Source organism: Notolepis coatsorum, assembly GCF_963971535.1.
Source record: "Notolepis coatsorum genome assembly, chromosome: 1".
NCBI classification, from domain to species: Eukaryota; Metazoa; Chordata; class Actinopteri; order Aulopiformes; family Paralepididae; genus Notolepis; species Notolepis coatsorum.
The window spans coordinates 12,699,810-12,716,814 of record NC_140165.1 but is presented as its reverse complement, the minus strand read 5'-3'; positions in this window follow the sequence as shown (position 1 = coordinate 12,716,814).

The window sequence follows — 17,005 nt, the reverse complement described above, 5'->3', positions numbered from 1 at the left end:
ACTTGCTTACAAGTAAACAACATCTGTAACAGATATCCTCGTCTTTTCTAGTGTGGTGGAAAATAGCCAGAGCTAATAAGGAGGGTTTGTTGGGGTTAAGAATGAGGGATGGGGGTAGGAAGGAAGGGAAGATGGGTGAGGGAGATCAAAGAGAGGTGGGGGAAGGGGGTCTTATCTTCCACACTAGCCTGGGACCCTCGGGAGTCCGACTTATTCAAAACAGTTGTGCGTCTCACGCATCCTTTTGAGTTTGTGACCGCTTGTGATTTTTTTTGGGTCAGGCCTCTTGAGACCGCAACTGTTGATGTTGTTGGGACCCACTGCACGTCCTCCGGGCCATAGTTTAGGACACACTGATCTAAAATAGTATTATTCATTTTGGATTCACTCTGAGCCAAAAAAATTTAAAAAAAAATCGACATTTTGTGATCACCTATGATGGATGAAGGTATATAGGCCTAAGTGAAGCTTTGGCTATAGTGGCTATAGTCAGTGACCCAAGCCAGCAACCACGAGCTCTCAGGTGGTGGCAAAACGAAAACATCATGGGTTTTGATTGAACCAGGTATAGTATTTAAAATACAAATAATGTTGGAAACAACATCCCTGGCCTAACAATGATGACAGTTTTCTTGAGCAAGTAATTAGTCAATGCATGAATGAATGAATTAATGGATGAATGAATGTGCATGCATGGATAAACGACTAGTGTTTTTATTTTGCATCACATACACATGTGTTCTTTGCATACCAAATGTCCTGGAAGATATTTTTGTTTACTGGGAGTAAAAGCCCCCCCCCCCCCCCCCCCCCCCCGCCTCCAGCACCGCATGCTGTCCATGCCATAGCGTAGTAGCCCATCAGTAAGCACGCTGCAGGCAAATTAAATACTAGTCTCTCGTTAAAAAAAAAACAAAAAAAACATGCATGACATACATTTCATGTTATACGTGTCTGTGTGGAGGGATGGGGGGTAGTCGGATGGTTTACCTGCTGAATCGTGGCCTTAGATGCGTGGCATTAGGTGCTGATGGGAGCAGGAGGCGGAGCGCAGCGCGTGTTGATGTCTGCCGCTACCTGGGGAGGAGGATGCGGGGCAGGCGGCGGGCAGGGAGGACGGTCGGACCACGAGTGCTGGAGAAACCGAGGACGAGGAAGACTGTCCCGCTTTGGTATAATAATAAACAAGCCCCCGTAAACATTGAGGTCGTAATTGTGTGTCAATGGGCGTTGCTGTGGTGGTCGCAGCCCTGCCTCCTCGTCGTCGTGTGGAGGATGGATGTTTTTCTCGGATGCGCGGCAGAGGAGCGCGGCGCGCGGCGCGACTCTTCGAACAAACAAACGGTTCTGGTCGCCGCGGCGGAGGATGAGGAGCGACGGGGGTTCAGTTACCGAACAACCGAGAAGGGCAGAAATAACGGGAATCAAAACAGAGGGGGGCCGACGAGAGGAAGGTGGTGATGCTTGACTTCTTCGCGATGGGGCGGCAGGGAGAGAGAGAGAGAAGAAGGGATGCGTACCGTTGACGTACAGCGTGTTGATGAGCGGCACGCCGCGCCGTGCTGATGCTGCAGTTGCTAGGGCGCGCGGAGCAGATGGTGGAGGAAGAGGAGGATGGGGGATAATAAGGACTGCAGAGGAAACGGCGCCATCGTGTGGCAATGTGGTGCTACAGCAGTGCGTGTCCCGGGGGTCCCCAACAACTGTGGACCCAGCATGACATGTTATGTTATTATGCAACCTGTCAAACTAATGATCAAACATTGGAGGTGGTTGGGGGGGGGTTTGGCGTTTGGGTAGGCGGGGTCGGGGGGGTAACTGTACATTGGAGGGGGTTGGGTTAGGACATTTACAGGGGCCAGTTTCGAATTGCAGTCTCCCGTAGGTGCTCTTTGAGAGTGGTTTTGAAGGTGGGTAGGGATTCACATTCCTTTACAGCTTTGGGCAGGGCGTTCCACATTGATGTGGCATAATTGCGAAACGTGTTTAGTCCCTTGTTTGAGCCGAATCTGGGTTTGACATGATTTGTGGAGCTCCCTCTGGTGTTGTGGTCGTGGTATTCACTGACCTTTGGGAAGTATTTTGACATGTACATGGGTACCTTGGTCGCATAATGTATCTTGTAGACCAGGCCCATTGCAAGTTGCTGTACTCTGTCGTCTACTCTAAGCCATCCTAGTTTGTTAAAGTGGGCAGGGGTGAGGTGGGTTATATGAGTAAGGTCAAGCAGTAGGGTCCATGTACGTTTTGATAGTACATTTTTCGTTTCAAACGGAAATACGAAAAAATGAAGAAAAAAAACGGAAATACGAGGTGTTTTCCTATCTCCGTTTGAAACCAAAATCGGGGGAAACAGAAATACGGAGCTGTTTTTCGTATTTTGGTGTCAGAATCAAATGAAAAAAAGGAGTAAATAATGGGTCGATTTTGGTTTTTGCCAATTCCTTATTTCGTTATTCTTTTTTGATGTGAAGAATGGAAAACGGAACCACGTGACAAGTACATTTTTCAATGTAAAAGCCATGCACGATCTAACGTTAACGAATATGGTAACGTTATGATACATACATTTTTTGTTTTGTGCATTTCATTTAGACATGATATTTTATGTGAAGTAAATAGCCTGTGTGGTCTGTCCCAAATAGTGTTGTCTAAACGCACGTTACCCAACAGATATCCTAGTTCATGTTACGGTTAGGTGGTGGTGTGGACCCAAGATGCAGAACAGGACGAGAATAGAGAGACAGGCAGGACACGACGGGGTGTAGTTCAACGAAAAGGCTTTACTTGTATTTTCACAAGGCAGCAAACAGGTACACAGGATACAGGAAACAAAGTCAACATTGATGACGAACCGACCGGGGAGTAAAGGCCTCTACATGCTACAGCAAATTCAAAGCAACTTCAACACAACATCGGCGCAATTTCAGCGCGCTTGTTGCAGACAGTCTTGTAGACTGTGTTGCGAGGACGTTGCGTACCTGTCTCCAAAATCTAATCTAAAGACCCGTTGCGTTGGTATTGCGTAGCAGTGATTGGTTGGTAGTGAATGGGGGCGGGGCTGTCTGTCACTTCTAGTGTTTTCCTGGCTCGAGACCAAAAGAAAACTTTCTGACAGGAGCTCGAGACCAAAAGAAAACTTTCTGACAGGAGCTCGATAGCTAGTGTATTGTTTCATTACACTTGTTTAATTGTTTGTTTAAAATGAATCAAATGCAGGAACGTATTGCAGAGGAGGTCCGAAAGTACAAACATTTATATAATAGCGGGTCTAAAGACTACAAGGATAGCATTATGACGATGAATCCGTGGAAGGAGATTGGGGAAACAATGGGGATGGACTGGGTTGATGTGGCGATATAACTATATTACACTATATACAAGAACACAAGCGAAAACAAACATAAACAGGGCTATTATTATACTAACGATGTATGGTTGAGAAGGGAAATCCGTTTGTAATTGCTAGAGTGCGCACCTTCGGCTGCCCAAAGTATTCAGGCGGGCTGGGCGCGCTCGAGCCGCACATCCGGGGTACATTTTGTTGCATCATAGGCTGCGCGTTGATTTTGCAGAAGCATAAAGGTAATGTGTCTGCAACACCGTTGCTTTGTCGATGTTGTGTTGAAGTTGCTTTGAATTTGCTGTAGCATGTAGAGGCCTTAACAGGGGAGCAGAGCATAGGAGACTAATTAACAATGAGACACACATGGGCAGAGACACAAGCTGACAAACAAAGTGACACCAAATACATGACAGGACTGAATAACAATACATACAAATACAAGAGACAACACACTAGACCAGACCAGGAAACAGAGTGGGCAACATGAACAACATGACAGAGATTACATTAAACATTAACACATTAACTGCCAGCCATTGTACCCATCAAAGCAGGCACGTGCACACATAGAGGCCAAGGGGTGCCTGAGCACCTGCCTTTTTGAGCCTCATCAAAAAAGTGCCCTTTTTGGAAAAAAGATTTTTTTTTTTTTTTTACCATTAAGCATATAGACTGCCCTTCCAACTGAAAAATGTCAGGATAGAATCAAAATATTAGGTAAAGAGAGAGAGATGCCCCATATTCCATTGCAGTTTGCACAGCCTCCTCAGCGTGCCTCTCCGCGGACCTATATATTTTATGCATAGCGTGGGTGGTGATGATGATGATAGAAACTGCTGTTGAATGCTGGTATTACACTCATTGAGGGACACGAAGAAGTCAAGTCCGATGGGATTTGGGAATCTCAAATACAAATCGGAATTGGAATAAAAAATGCATTTATATTAAACAATACAGAATATAGAGCACTTCTTGGGGTCTGTAGGGTAAGCACTTATTCCCTCCCCCCTGAACATTTATGGAGATGTATGGGCCTTTTAAGTCAGTGATAAAAGTGTCTTTCAAGGATAAGTGAGCTCCTGCACTGATTATTATTAATATTCAATATTTGATCACCAAAACCCCCCAAAAAGCATAAAAAGGGGGCCCCCGCCCGAAAAGGGCCCTTAAAAATTGTGCTCGCGCGCTACGCGCGCTCGGTGAATATATACACACAAGTGTAGTGCCCTTTTCAGCCTTTGAGCACCTGCCCCTCCAAAGTCCTGTGCACGTCCCTGCCGTCGGGAACCGCATCCTAGGGCGTGTAACCACCCCAGGCCCGTGCGGGACGCCCCTGAAGAGGCAGCGAACGCCGGGTCAGACGCGGAGTCGACCCCCTCAGGAGAGGATGGGGAAGACGGCGGAGATTGAGTCGAAGAGGAGGCTGCTGGCGGTCCACCGATGGCCCTGGAGGGCGAGGCCGTGGTCCATGACCCGCCCACGGACACGGAAGAATCCGACACGGAGTCGGAGGTGGGGGAAGTGGAATCTCCCCGGGTGGAACCCACCCGGCCACAGAGGAGCACCAGAGGTCGGCTACCCGCCCGGTATCGCCAGGACTACGTGCTCAAGGGTGTGTTTGTCAAACAGTGTGTCCAACTCATGAAGGAGTGTGTGAGACTGTTAGCATATAGTGTGTGATTGTTGATCTATGCGTGAAACTGTTGGTCTCAGGACCGTTTTCATGCATGTGTTGGTTGGTGTTTGGTGGTGTTAACTTGCAGAGGACTTAGCAAGTTCAAAGTGGGGGGAAATGTAGCAACCTGGAAAATATGCCTATTGTCCAGATGTGCTGACTTGCCTTTTTATCTCCTCTGATACACCAAGACATTCTAATTAGTATCCGCTAATATTCTCTCGAACAATGATGCTCGCCCCTCCTTGTTCTACTCACTGGAATATGGATTATGAACAGGATTACTGGACCCTACTCTATCAGCCTCTTCCTTGTGACTAGTTGGCGGCACCAGCAGGGGGCGGTGGCAGGCAGAGAGCGTACGAGAGAGACGGAGAAGGAAGTGGGCGGAAGTGCGAGGAAGCAGCCTCTTCGACATTGGACTTGGATCGGTTCGGTCGTGTCTGGAAGAGCCCCGTATTGAACTTGAGTATATTACGGGTTATCCTATGAATGTACTCGTAGTGGAGCCTTGCATGTTTCTCCCCTGAATATCCCTAGTGATATACCACGAGTTATCCTAGAACAAGAACGGTATAGCCGAGTTGGGCTTAAGTTAAAGTTATTCCCTCCAGCGAGGTGTCCCGCCAGCATGGCATGAAGAGGACCGGTGTTTTAGAAACACCCTGCGTTATCATATATCCCGTTTAGCAGAAGGGCTGTTTGGGACCCAGAGTTTAGCTGCAGTGTGAGTGAAGGCAAGCTAGATCCGCGTGTCGACCCAGCACCAGCTCTACAACCCGTCCGCTCCGGCTGTCGGCAACCAGACCTGCACCCGGCTGCCTTCGGAGACCGACAGAGGTCGCTACCACCCAGCACACGCTCTCAGCCCAACACTGCCCTCTGCTCCAACCCCGACGAGAGCGTTCTAAGCCATCTTGCCTTCAGAACGACGGTGGTGCGGCGAGGCCGCCATTTTGGATGAGTACAAATGAGCATATATGCTCCGGGGCTATTACACCGTACCCAGTGTGGTGCAGCCTGCGGGCGAAGTTAACGTTGCTACTACAGTTCATAAGGGGAACCCCAAACAATATATGCCGGCATTAAGATAGGACTTTTGTAAGGTATTTGTGGGCCCACCCTTTTGATTTCTTTTCATTTTCTTTGAGTGTGATAATGTGTGTGTGTTTAATAATTTTTTCCCATCCAAATTAACCCTTTCCCTGTGGGGAAGTTACAGACCGGGTGCATTATAGATCAAGCCTTTTGGAGGTATTATTCTTGCCTTATAATTAAAGCCTGACCGAGGTATTATACAGGGCGACCCAGACGTGGGTGAGGAGTCAAACACCTTGCAGTATATTACCCCTGATACTAACCCAGAGGTGGGTGTATAAAATACGGGTTTAGGAGGTGTTGATTCACAAACGGAATTATAGTGGGACTTCGGTCTATGTAGTCATTATCATTAAATCATTGTAACTGACCAGTATAATAACAGTAAAGAATTGGATGGGGATTCTGTGTGTGTGTCCATTCCTGAGCCGTATTAACCCTTTTGGTGTGGGTAACATACAGTACATACTATTAATCCTTTCCTATTCAACCTTCCCTTTCCCACTGTAAGGTTTCTAGTGTCAACGAGGGAGGGTACTGCTTGCGGGGGGAACCAAGTTATTTATTTACAATTCAGTCACTAGGTGTGGGAGGGTGCTAGAGGAGTAATTGGGGGAAGTGAGAGCGTGTTGGGGAGTACTGCTGACCGCTCTGAAAGAGAGAGGAAGACCAGAGTACCGGACCAGGTTCGTAAATCCCAGGCCCCATCCACTCCCACTGCCAGCCTCCAGTTGACGCTCCCGACCCAAAGACGGAGGTGCAGCTAGCCAGAGTTCTACTGTGTCTCGCTACCCAGTGACTGTGCATACCCGTTCCCACGAAGCAGGGATAATCCACCCTGCTACATTAACAACAAGGTAGAGTTGCGATATCTCTCTCTCTCTCTCTCTCTCTCTCTCTCTCTCTCTCTCTCTCTCTCTCTCTCTCTCTCTCTCTCTCTCTCTCTCTCTCTCTCTCTCTCTCTCTCTCTCTCTGATTGTGTAGGGCATATTGATAGTTGTACCTAATTAAATATTCGCCAATGCGTGGTACATGTTTGCAAAATGTTTGGTATAGCGCCCCCCATGGAGAAGAATGTACGGGCCGCCACTGGGTCTTTGGCATGGCGTTGACATTGGTGCTGAGATACAGATCCTTTCTTGTGATGAGGACGTTCTTCACAATCATCGTTTGTTCTTCACAATCAACTGTTGTTTACAGTTCTCATATCTAACTCTAGTTCTCCACATATTTATTGTCTCATTGTGTGAAATATCATATAAGATATGCTCCAATCATGTTTCTTTTATTTTTATTCAATTACTCATTCATGAAAACCTAGGTACAGGCACCAACATCACCATTCTAGGTTCAATAAAATAAAAGTTATGAAGCGTAATTCGAAATAAATACAGAAATTGCAGCCATCTTTGATTTTTGCCATACCAGAATATTCAAAACATCAATATTTTAACTCCAGTTGATTCCTCACACAGTATTAACTTAAAATAGCAATACAAAATTATATTACACAGCAATTGTGTGAACATTAAGACGTTTTTAAAGAATTCATGATGTGTCATTTATTTCGCAGTAGCACAAGTGACAGCTGTCAGAACTATGCCGGGCTAGCTTCTGACAGCTCGTAGTAATCAAACATTTATCAATGAAACCCCACACAGGGCGTCTCCTCTCAGCCCAACCCCAAAACCAACCTCCTTAAAGTGACAGTGCCCCATCAACACATGAAAACAATACCATGGGGAATTATTAGGGATGTCCGATATTATCGGCCGATATCGGCAGTAAAATGTGATATCGGAAAATATCGGTATCGGTTTAAAAACAAAAAAAAAACAATAACAATATTTGTTATATATATATCCAGTGAAATTATTAGTTACCTGAAATTATTCAGTTTTTTGGACGGGGAAACCCTGCATATATCGGTATCGGTTGATATCGGTTGATATCGGTATCGGAAATTAAGAGTTGGACAATATCGGAATATCGGTATCGGTAAAAAAGCCAATATCGAGCATCCCTAACTCTATAGAACCCACTACAATATAAATATTATATTTATTAAAAAGGTTATTTATTTATTTGCATTTCAGATATTGATTGAAGAGGTGTGTTTCTATATGGGTGACATGTCCCCATACACAGGGCATTCGCATGCAGTCACCAGGTCTCCACAGTTTGCCTATATGGGAGATTTCCGACGACCTGTTAAGACGGCACTCTCTTACGTTAAGACAGGACTCTCTTACGCCACCATCGCCAAAACACCAAAAGAGCATCAAATCACTGACCTCTAGGACCATCATTCAGGTCATAGTACCAGTTAGATTAGATTACATTGAAATGTATTGTCATCATACAGCATAAGTATATTACAATGAAAATAGGTGGGGCATCCAACCTGAGTGCAAATGTAATAGGAAAGTGCAATAGTAATATTAATATAGTGATTAAGCTGGGTATAAGATATATGCATTTGTTCTACTGAGTATAATGCTAATCACATGTATGTACAGAGTTGTAATATATTTAAATGTTTCAAAAATGTTCTTATGTACCCCAGTTGCTATTGCATGCACATATTTGTGTTTTATTACACGTATATGTACATACATACCAACTATTCGCCTGTTTTATTCTCCACCCATCCATAGCAACACTATTATCACCGACATCCAAGAAGGGGGATCCCCCTTTGAACTGCCCTTCTAAGGTTTCTCTCCTCGCCTGTGGTGCTTTTTTCCTATTGCTATAGGTTTTTCCTTACCTTTGCTGTGGTATGTCTGGGAGTGTTGCATTTATTACTTTACATTTATTTTGGATTTCATGGTGGGTTTTTTGTTCTTGATTTATTGGGATGTTTCATCTTGAATAGTTTAAAGAAGACTTGTCCGGCCCATGGGGACATTAACTTGTGATTTCGGGCTTCACAAATCAATTTGATTTGATTTAATATGCATTTATATGTCTAGTGATACAGGTATAATAAATAATAATAATAGATTGGATTTGTAATGCACTTTTTGTTCGCTGGGATCCCAAAGTGCTACACTACATGGTTAAAACAGTTAAAAAAATAGAATAAAATAGTTATTAGTAAAACAAATAAAATAAAATACAGAATAAAAATAGAACATAGTTAATTAAAAACATAGTATAAACAGACAATTTAAAAACAAAGCGCAATAAAATTTAAATAAAAAGCTAACAGTCAAAGGCCTTTTTGAACAGATAGGTTTTCAGGCCTGCTTTGAAAGAGTCCAGGCTCTGTGGTGCCCTCAGCTGGATGGGGAGGCTGTTCCACAGGCGTGGTGCAGCCGTGCAGAAGGCTCGGTCACCCATGGTGCAGAGCCGGGTATTGGGGACCTGAAGGAGCAGGCTACCTATCTGAGGGTGCGGGTGAAGGATTGTGGAGTGATGAGTTCCTGAAGGTAGAGGGGTGCGTGTCCGTTTATGCAGTTATGGGTGATCGTAAGGATTTTGTAGTTGATCCGGGATGAGACGGGGAGCCAGTGTAGTGAGTGAAGGATGGGGGTTATGTGATCGTGCTTACGGACTCTCATCAGGATCCTGGCAGCGCTGTTCTGGATGTATTGCAGCTTTTGGATGCTCTTGCCAGGAATCCCGATGAAGAGTCCGTTACAGTAGTCCAGTCTTGAGGAGATAAAGGCATGGACAAGCTTCTCTGCATCTGACAGGGTTAGAATGGGACGGAGTTTTGATATGTTTTTTAGGTGATAGAATGAGGTCTTGCAGAGGTGTTTTATGTGGGTGTTGAAGGTCAGGTGGGGGTCAAATCGAACCCCCAGATTTGTGACTGAGGGGGAGAGGGGGATTACCTGGCCGTCAAAGGTGAGATGGGATATGGATGAAGACTGAACCTGGTGGGGGGTGCCAATTAGGAGTGCCTCGGTTTTCTTGCTGTTTAGTTGGCGGAAGTTGCTGTTCATCCATGCCTTTATCTCCCCAAGACAGGTGGTGAGGCATGACAGAGCTGCAGAGGGCCGTTTTTATGTAGAGTTGTGTGTCATCGGCATAACAGTGGAAAGACATTCCATGTCTGCCGATGACACGACCGAGGGGGAGCATGTAGGTGATGAATAGAATGGGACCAAGAACCGACCCCTGCGGAACACCACAGGTGACCTCGAGCAGCCTGGACTTGTGTCCTCCCAGTGAGACATGTTCTGTCCTGCCTAAGAGGTAGGACTGGAACCACTGTAGTGCATGGCTCGACAGTCCAACAGTGTTGTGGAGGCGCTCCAGGAGGATGGTATAAAGACACTATGGTCAGGCACTCTACTACTGGCCCCTGAGCAGCTAACACTGGAGCGGTTAAAGCTGAGGTGCCTTGCTCAAGGGCACAGCAAGCAAGCACGTGCACACATAGAGCCCAACGGGTGCACAAGCACCTGCCCTTTTGTGCCTCATAAAAAAGTGCCCTTTTTATGCCAATTATTTTTACCATATTTTCTTTTTTACCTCCATATAGATAGAGAGAGTGATCTGCAATCTGCTTGGGTTGGGGGTGCAATTCCTAACAGGCTCAACCATATGGATAAAAGTTCCCATATTATGTGCATTGCACAAACTAAAAACAGATATTACATTACATTACACAAACTAAAAACAGATATTACATTACATTACACAAACTAAAAACAGATATTACATTACATTACACAAACTAAAAACAGATATTACATCAGGCAAGTTGGAACAGGGGGTGCGGCGGGTGCGGCAGCACCCCCTAGTGGCAGCTTCAGTTACTGCACAAAAGTAAAAACTGTATTTTTATATACTGTAACCAGTGGTGCAGTCGTAATATGGGCCAAGGCCAAACGCCACGTGCACGCGCGCTCCCGCGCACGCGCATACATGTTCCCTCGGTTGCGCACAGAACAGATGATACAACTTGTCTCATCCTTCCAGTCGGGAGATCAAGCAACCCCCCACCTACAGGGCTTGTATTTGGTTGTCGGTATCCTATTATTATGCAAAGTCTCTAGGTGATAAGTGCCGGCGGCCGGGGTATACGGGCCGATGAGTCATTTCTGTGTTGTCGCGCCGTATACCGCGGCCGGCACTTATCACATAGACTTTGCATAATAATAGGATGCGCCAGGGGCGGACCTAGCACATTTGGCGCCCTAGGCGAGATTCACCACTGCGCTCTTTTTTTTTTTTTTTTTTTTATATATTTTTTTTTTGCTCTGCACAGTTTTGGCGCACCCCTCTATATCTGCAACCATTATTTTTACATAAAAAAAAATCTAACATGAGGGAAAATGAGCCAAAAATCTAAAACGGTCGGTCGGTCTGAGCTCCCCCCCCCCCCCCCCGCGTATATATTAAAGGCAACCAACTTGTATTCGGCTTTTCTCTGATTGGCCGCGCCCCCACACGCAGGCAAGCGCAGCCGTCCCAAATGAAATCCAAGGAGCAAGCGCGGCAGCGCGGGCAACCAACTTGTGTTGTGTTGGGCTGCTGTTCCAACGCACTTGTGTTGGGCTGCGGTAGCAGTGGAGCGCTGCTGACTGATTATTATGTTTCACGTTTTTAACAACCAACGGTAGATTCACTCGTCACTGTACATGTATAAACAAAGCCCATACTGTGTTAGGACTATAAACACTGTTAGGACTATATGGTCTGACTCTTAATAATAAACACTGTTACAGTGTTAGGACTATCTCGATTCACGCGTCACTACTGTAACTAGAAACTCTGGGTGTCACTGTACATCAGTGTGGAACTGTAAGCTGTAACGTTATTTCGCGTTTTTAACGTCAGCGGGGCGATGCGGTGGTTTGTCCCCGGCTTCCGTGCACCGCCGCCGGCTCTACTCGGTCCAGCTCCAGCAGCAGCGACCGTGCTCCGTTGTAGAACGAAGCCCTTCAATGACAGAGCTCTCATATTTTGCGAATGCATAAACTATATCTTAAATTATGGCTATGTGTCTAATATGGCTGTCGCTTATCAATGACTTCGCGACAGCCATATTAGACACATCGCCATAATTTAAGATATAGTTTATGCATTCACAAATATGAGAGCTCTGTCATTGAAGTGGGTGGTGGCAGCATTACTAACAGTAGCGATTTGTATTGTTTTGTCATGACCAAACATAATCCCAACATAGATAGGAGGTGTACTGTATGTCAAATGTCGGTCATGTGGTGCAAGAGTTTAGTACAGTCACACAACAGAACACCGCTGGTTCGACCAGCGCTTCTGCCGCGCGTCTCTCTTGCCGCAAGGGCGTGTGCTAGTGGATTGATTGATTGGCCGTGTCTCCAATCAGAGAAACGCTGAACGAAAAGCTGAACACAAGTTGGTTGCCTTTAATATTCACGCCCCCCCCCCCCCCAAAATCAAAACATCGCCGCGCTACCAACCAGTTAACCCTTTTCACTGCGACAATACACCGAAGGTTAACCCTTTCACGACCGTCGGTTGTGTGATAGTAAAGGGTTAACCCTCCGTCGTGTGGCAGTGAAAGGGTTAACAGTTATACAGTAAAGTACTGCACCTATAATTTTTACAAGCAAGAACAAGAGCTAAGAATAAATGTAAAATGCACACTAAAGAATTAAAACAAATAAACAACTTAGCTAACACACAATAATAATAATAATAATAATAATAATAATAATAATAATAATAATAATAATAATAATAATAATAATAATAATAATAATAATAATAATAATAATAATAACAAACAATAAAATAACGTGCAAATTTGCTTTACAAGAAAATTATGTATTGTAAAATATGTTACACATATATAATCAAAATATAATATGCTAAATAAACAAACAAATAAAAAAAAATTACAAATTCACTTTGTCTAAAGAACTATTTACATTCCACTCCCTATCATCACACTTCAAGGTTAGCCTGTAGCTCCTACTGGTTTCCATTTACAGTGCAATCCTTCTGGCCTTCCTCGCTGCAAAGTCATCAATCACATCAAATTGTCCAACTCCTGAGCCAGCTCCTTCCCATCCAAATCAGATTGCCCTCCATGGTTTAATGTGTGTACAAGTGCCTCTGCTTGCTTCATCAGCTCTTGGTGTGGCAGGTCTTGGAAGTTGTACAAAATTGCATACCTTTCACTTTGGCACGTTTCTCGTCTTCTTCTTTTCTTCTCTTTTTAAACTGGATGGCCGGATGGCTTTTGCCTCTTCATAGTTCTCTAACGTTAGTCTTTCTTTCCTCAACACTCAATTCTATAAACACTTGACCGATACCCATCAATGCACAGCGCTCTCTAGCATGTTTTGACTGTGAACACCTAAAGCTGAGGCTCAGACCGACCGACCGTTTTAGATTTTTGGCTCATTTTCCCTTATGTTAGAATTTTTTTAATGTAAAAATAATGGTTGCAGATCTAGAGCGGGGCGCCAAAACTGCACAGAAAAAAATACAAAAATAAATAAATAAAAAATAAATAATTTTTTTTTTCCTTTTTGGGGGCGCCCCCCTCTGGGTGGCGCTCTAGGCGACCGCCTATATCGCCTGTAGGAAGGTCCGCCCTTCTGCCTCAGTGACGAAGCCCAAACGTCGTTTGACCGCGTATGCCCAGCACTGCACCCCTGACTGTAACAATATAAGTTATAAGTTGATCCTGCTCAAAGCACTTGACTTCACCATTACACTGACACACTTGTAAATACGTTAATTCTTGTTAGATTGCCCGACTGTATTATTTTCCTCGCTGTGTGGAATACAGTTGCGTCTGAGGGGAGTGGCCGCTGGCTGACAGTGCTCCCTGCTGTCTCGGGTGTCGGAGAGGAGACGCACAGATGAGAGAGATGAGAATGAATTAATGAAAACTTTATTTAACAGATTGCAGAATGGGTACAATACAGTACGGCTCAATACACACAATTAAGGGGATGCAGACCAGAGAAAGACGTTTGTCTTGTTTACATCAGGGTCCCCCATTTTCAATTCATAGACGCACCAAAATCCATTGCGGGGTGAAAAGTTGCCGCAAAACATTAATATCTTTGGAACCGTTTGTGTTCAATTGTATCTGACTCGGGAGATGATCTTCTCTCGTCACAATTGAAATTGTATTTCTCCGTCGAGCAAAAGCTGGCTGGCAGTCTCATTGAATAATATACGCACTCCGAAAGTCTATAAACTTGTGCATAACGGAGCAGAGGTCCCCAACCATCGGGTCGCGGACCGATGTAATATAAAACACTTAATTAGCCGTGCATTGGTAATACAATTGGTATCAGCTGTGTAATGTCTTAATTTAGGCACGACAGTGTCGTTGTAGGAGATGCATTCAATCTAACATTGAAGCTAACCAATATATAGAAATGTGTCATACAGACTTGGAGATGGAGCCAAGTGAGGTATTCAGAAGTTCAAGTGAGGTGTGTTTGTTTTTATTTCTTCAGGCTTGAAAAGTCAAAATAAAACAATTATTATGTTCTTCTCGTTTGCCTCACGTCTCACGTAATTTTCAGTTAAAGGGTCATTAGAAATAACTTATTTCAAAGCCATTCTAAACAACGAACGTTCCTCACACGGCGTTCTGAAAAACAAATCTCAGATAGGCCGCACCCCCTGCCGATTTAAAGTTCCGACGTGCCTGTATTATATTACATTACACAAACTAAAAACAGATATTACATTACATTACACAAACTAAAAACAGATATTACATTACATTACACAAACTAAAAACAGATATTACATTACATTACACAAACTAAAAACAGATATTACATTACATTACACAAACTAAAAACAGATACATTACATTACACAAACTAAAAACAGATATTACATTACATTACACAAACTAAAAACCGATATTGTCTGAATTACTAGAAGAAAGAAATGCACCACCTTTGGCTGATAGTAATTTATTAATTTCTTAGGATTTCTTTTGGTCTAATAAATGTTTAAGGTTCTTAGATGGATCCCCTGCTGCCTCCTCCTCCTCTTCCTCATCCTCTTCCTCATATTCCTCTTCCTCCCCCTCCTCCTCTTCCTCATCCTCCTCCTCCTCCTCCTCATCTTCCTCCTCTTCCTCCTCCTCCTCCTCCAACTCTTCCTCATCTTCCCCCTCCTCCTCCTAATCCTCCTCCTCCTCCTCCTACTCTTCCTCCTCCTCCTCCTCCTCCTCCTAATCCTCCTCCTGCTCCTCCTGCTCCTCCTCCTCCTCCTCCTCCTCCTCCTCCTCCTCCTCCTCCTCCTCCTCCTCCACGGGGAGTAGCGTACTGGCTCATGTTAAATGGCAGGCCATGCATTATGCAGCAGCTTACGCCACAGCGCTGGAGCTTAATGTCCTCGGCTGCAGTCCACCTGTCGCTGCTCTGGTCGTAGTGCTCCACCTTGCTGATGTCATTGTAGCCTCCGACCACGAAGAGCAGGTCGTCCAGCACCGCGATGCCAAAGAAGCAGTGGGGGGTGATCATGACGGGCAGGGCGCTCCAGGAGTCAGTCAAGGGGCTGTAGGCCTCCGCGCTACGCAGGGCATTTCCAGGGTCCCTGCACCCTCCCACCTGAGGACAGGACACATGAGAGGAATGTTTTAGTGTGTGGCTCAGGCAGGCAGGCAGGTAGGCAGACACTGTATTAATCCACTTAGGGAAATGAGGGCATCACAGAAGCATTGCAAGTCAAATGATACATATTGTAGCTAAGGGGCTACACAACCCTGACTGTATTTAAATGTTAGATTAAACCACTACGAAAGAATATTAATTAGCCAGACATTATAGGTACACAAAATGGCGGACACTCTATTAACTGCGAGGGGACAGTGATACAAGTTGAACAATCACTTTAATAGTAATAGAAAGCATACATATTATATAACACCGATTTCCTTTAATACGTTAATGTCAATGCAACAATGTCAGAGGTAACGATAGTCCTGAACTACGAGTACTCGACCATTGATGCTTGGAATGGAGGGAGAAGAAGCGAGCAGCACGGGGAAAGCAAGATGGCGGGTGGAGACGGTAATTCTCTGGAGCTCCTACTCCAGAGAGCTGCAGACAAACTTGGGATAATCCTGTCGTCGCTGGTGAGGAGGGTCTCGTACGGACCGGGTTCCTGTATTCCTAGCGCCCGATGGCAGGATTAATAGCTATTAGTCCAAAAGCCCGTTGGCATGGTTGATAGCTAGTTAGCCCTTGTGTACTTAGGCTAACCCGCATGGAGTCTTCAATAGGTAGTTAAATCCAGAACGCCGCTGGGTTCAACTACTGTATAAGTCTCTCAACGTTACTTCGCTCGCACAAGTCACTATACTTTGCCAATAGTGGCTCGACAATATTATGGGGTATCTAATTAGCTGTACAGCTCTCTGTCAAGATACGTTGCTTGTCGTCCTGTTACTGCTACCAAACGTTTCTTCTATAACACACACTCTGTCTTAGTTACCTGTGGAATGAGTCTGTTCATCCCCACAGATCAATATGCTCTCTCTCTCACTTTGCCCAGGCATGTTTCAAGAACCCTGCGCATGCGCTCACGCTGTCTACGGCGTTAAGAATGGAACATGTACAAATAAGCGAATGATGAATACTGGTAGGTAAACAGATGACGTGAAATATATATCTTATATATATAAACAATATATAAGTTATACAAAATAATAAACGCAGACTCTATGTGTTAATCTGGACCTTCAGAACACATATCTATAGAAATATCTAGTATAAAGCATTTGTCTCTGTGTGCACCTACCGCATAGACTTGTCCTCTATACGCAGCGACTCCCACTGCGCCACGCCTAGTGCTCATGGGGGCGATCAGAGTCCACTGGTCGGTGTCTGGGCTGTAGCACTCAGCTGTGAACAGACACTCCTCCCCGTTGAAGCCACCACAGATGTAAACCTGTAATA